Source organism: Oncorhynchus kisutch, linkage group LG1 (assembly GCF_002021735.2).
Source record: "Oncorhynchus kisutch isolate 150728-3 linkage group LG1, Okis_V2, whole genome shotgun sequence".
Lineage (NCBI taxonomy): Eukaryota > Metazoa > Chordata > Actinopteri > Salmoniformes > Salmonidae > Oncorhynchus > Oncorhynchus kisutch.
In genome coordinates, this window is record NC_034174.2 from 24,229,383 (window position 1) to 24,233,060 (window position 3,678).

The following is a 3,678-nucleotide window of genomic DNA, read 5'->3' on the forward strand; positions in this document are numbered from 1 at the left end:
GTGTCGGAGGAAACACTGTTCAACTGACACCCGAAGTCAGCCTGCAGGTGCCCGGCCTGCCACAAGGAGTCGCAAGAGCGCGATGAGCCAAGTAAAGCCCCTACCCGGCCAAGCCCTCCCCTAACCCGGACGACGCTGGGCCAATTGTGCGTGGCCATACGGGACTTCCGGTCACGGCTGGTTGTGACGCCACAACACTATGGTGCAGTGCCTTAGAGGGCTGCGCCACTCGGGAGGCCCTCTAGATGGTACTTTTAAGTGAATTGACTGTTTTATGCTAATGCCCTTACATAAAATCTTGACTTGGAATGCAAACAACTGTAACTTTTAGAATTGATTTATGATTTATTTAAACAGGGAAATGTACTACACCTAAACTGAAGCATTTAATGCGTTGAACCATCATAATTATATTTAATAAATCCACCTTGCTTCGATTAAGGTTCAAAATGTTATGGCCACCCTAAACTGGGTCTGTGCCCTACCTTGGCCACTCCATTCAAAATATTATGGCCACCCTAAACTGGGTCTGTGCCCTACCTTGGCCACTCCATTCAAAATGTTATGGCCACCCTAAACTGGGTCTGTGCCCTACCTTGGCCACTCCATTCAAAATATTCTGGACATGCCACTGCCTTTCAGTTATCGGTTGTTTGGGCATTAGAAAGGTTAACTAAGATGAATTGAACCAGCATAGTTGTGATGTCGAGTTTTAGAGGACATATGGCACAATCCATCTGAATGGTGTCTATTGATCTGTGGATGGATCAGTAGAGCTGAGAGCTGCTGAATTATTCAGCCTGGCATGTCCTTTTCATGCCTGCTCGTGTACGAGCCCCAAAATAAACCTGTCACCATGACTGACCATCTTCCATCTCACCATCAGCACATAGCCTCATTAACCACAACCATATGAGGAGAGGAGAGCATGCTGTGTGTCAGCCAATCATTTGATCTCATTTCAGGCAATATCATCATCTTCTGCATCTTTTTTCGTGTGAAATCAATATTTCAGTGATGATTTCAAAGTGGTGCCTGATGTGGCATTACTATTAGAAAGTGTGCCGTAATGTGTTGAAACAGGCTGTTGGATTGATGTCCTTATTTCATGATATTGAATTGATATATTGAGTGTGATATATTAGGAGTATGTAAGGACAGGATAAGTGTTGAGAAGTTCCTCCTTGAGCTCATACTAAGGTCTCAGTGAGTATGTTGGAGTAGTATTTATTATATTCTACTAGTAGTTTTGGTTCATTGATCGTGTCCAGTTTGTGACTTAATTTCATCAGTCAACCAAGAAACACTGGCCATTTGTTATGCAGAACCAATAGAGTATTATTTATTCTATTCTGCTAGTAGTTTTGGTTCATTGATCGTGTCTTTCTTTCAAAAGTTCACAGTCACTTCACACATGAAACTTTACCAACAGCTTTACTGTAAACTTTGACTCAGCCAGTTCTAAAACAAGAACGACATATATTGCTGGATGGCTTATGGCACTTTAATTTACCAGTCTAATAAAGTCACTTGCTCAGCAGAGCAGTACAGCAATCATTCTCCCCAGTTCAGATACTTTCTCATAAATCAAAAGAAGCGAGAGTTCAACTAAGAACCTGTCTCTTCTTTGATTGAGTGTTCTTTATCTATCCCAATAATCCTTCACTGCAATAAAATGGTCCAAGGTATCACATGACCTCATGCCATATTTCCTGAAACATGGATGAGGTAACTGCTGAGTGCGCCACTCCGTTTTTGTAAGACTCGGGAGTTCATGGCCCTGATCAATATTTCTGTTCCCTATAATTATCTCACCATTACACTCATTAATTACACTTTCAAGGCTCGTTTCCGTTGTTTGCAGCTGCACAATCTGAAAGGGACTCAGAGGGGCTGCTGAGGAGGGGTGGATGAGGAGGAGGGAAAGCCTGATTAATAAGTTGTCTCTCTATCTGAGGAAGGCTGTCACCAGCTGGGGGAAAAGGCAGCATCCCGTCATCTGAAAAGCCTGTGAGAGGGAGACAAATGAGGCCTCAGCTCAGTGGCTAGATCGATAAATTCTCCACCCAGGGCCGGCCCTAGGCATAACCGACATAAGTGGCCGCTTAGGGCCCCCGGTCGATAGCTATCTAAACTTGTAGTAATCATGGCAGAATTACCGGAGGGGCATGAAGGACACGTGCCAAGGGGCCCTGACCTCCAGGGAGCCCCATTCATTTTGTTAGTCACTCTCACTCAGATATCATGTTAACATGGCATAAATTATGGCAAAATGTGTGGAATTTCAGGAAATTAGCTGTTAAACGTTTTAAAAATTCTCTCTGCACATGGCAAAATTGGGAGAGTTGCAAGAAATTCAGTTGCTCAGAAACATACAGAGATGGTTCAGAAAGCAAGCTCAGTCTAGCACACTGTAGATTTAGCCATATTGAAATGCTGATGTTAAACTGTTCAATAGATAATATCATCCAGACGCTACGTAGACGGTAGACCCACATTACATTGTTTTACTTATATATAAATGTATAGAATTATGTAGTAAACTGTAGTATACTGTAGAATACTATGCTACACACTGTAATCGTCTAGTGCTTACTATAGCATTTTGTAGCATACTGTAAGAATACTACTGTATTATCCTGAGAATAACTCTGCATTTAAACACTACAGTAATGTCCACAAAAACACTACAGTTTTTTTAACAATAGCGATACTACAAAAATGTATTTGCATTTACCCCACCCATTCCCATCCCCAATATCCCAATTTGTGCCACCCAGGAGTGAGAAACCTATATGTCAAGCATTGACCATATATTGTGTTCTCTAGAGGTTAGAGAACAAAGTAGAAGTAACTCTCCATTCAGACGCAGTCCTACAGATTAAGAAAACGTTGCTCTTTTAGTGTTTGTCCAGCAGGTTTTCTCAAGGAGAAAGACCCCACTTCTATGTCAAAGATAGTCAAATAAAAACATTACTGCAGTAAATACTACAGAAATGGCAGCAAAAACACTACAGTAATTAATATAGTATATACTATAGTTTTTTAACAATAGTAATACAACAGTATTTATACTTTAGTATATACTGCAGTAAATACTACAGAAATGGCAGCAAAAACACTACAGTAATTAATATAGTATATACTATAGTTTTTTAACAATAGTAATACAACAGTATTTATACTTTAGTATATACTGCAGTATACTACAGAAATGTCAGCAAAAACACTACAGTAATTAATATAGTATATACTATAGTTTTTTAACAATAGTAATACAACAGTATTTATACTTTAGTATATACTGCAGTATACTACAGTAAAGTCTGCAAAAACACTGCAGTAATTAGTATAGTATATACTATAGTTTTTTTTAAACAATAGTAATACAACAGTATTTATACTTAGTAAATACTACAGTATACTACAGTAAAAATTGCAAAAACACTACAGTGAATACTATAGTATACAAATATAGTGATACTACAGTATTTATACCATAGTATACTATAGTATTTTTTCACGTGGGGAGCCTCACTAATTATGAATCAGAAGTTATTTGACAGGATGCTAAATTTCATTACCAAGCCAGCCTCCCCATCTGAACTAGAGGACGAGTTGCCAGATTGGCTGAACAACTTCTTTCTGCCCATACAGCTGTCCCCCACCTGCCGTCAA

The 3,678-nt window shown here is 39.6% G+C and overlaps 1 non-coding gene across 1 annotated transcript; it reads left to right on the forward strand.

Annotated features, from left to right (window-relative positions):
• The first annotated feature begins 2,887 nt into the window (after positions 1-2,887).
• Positions 2,888-2,942, forward strand: LOC116376291 (U7 small nuclear RNA). Its single transcript, XR_004211713.1, has one exon. It is a non-coding gene; the product is annotated as a U7 small nuclear RNA (small nuclear RNA).
• The last annotated feature ends 736 nt before the right edge of the window (positions 2,943-3,678 follow it).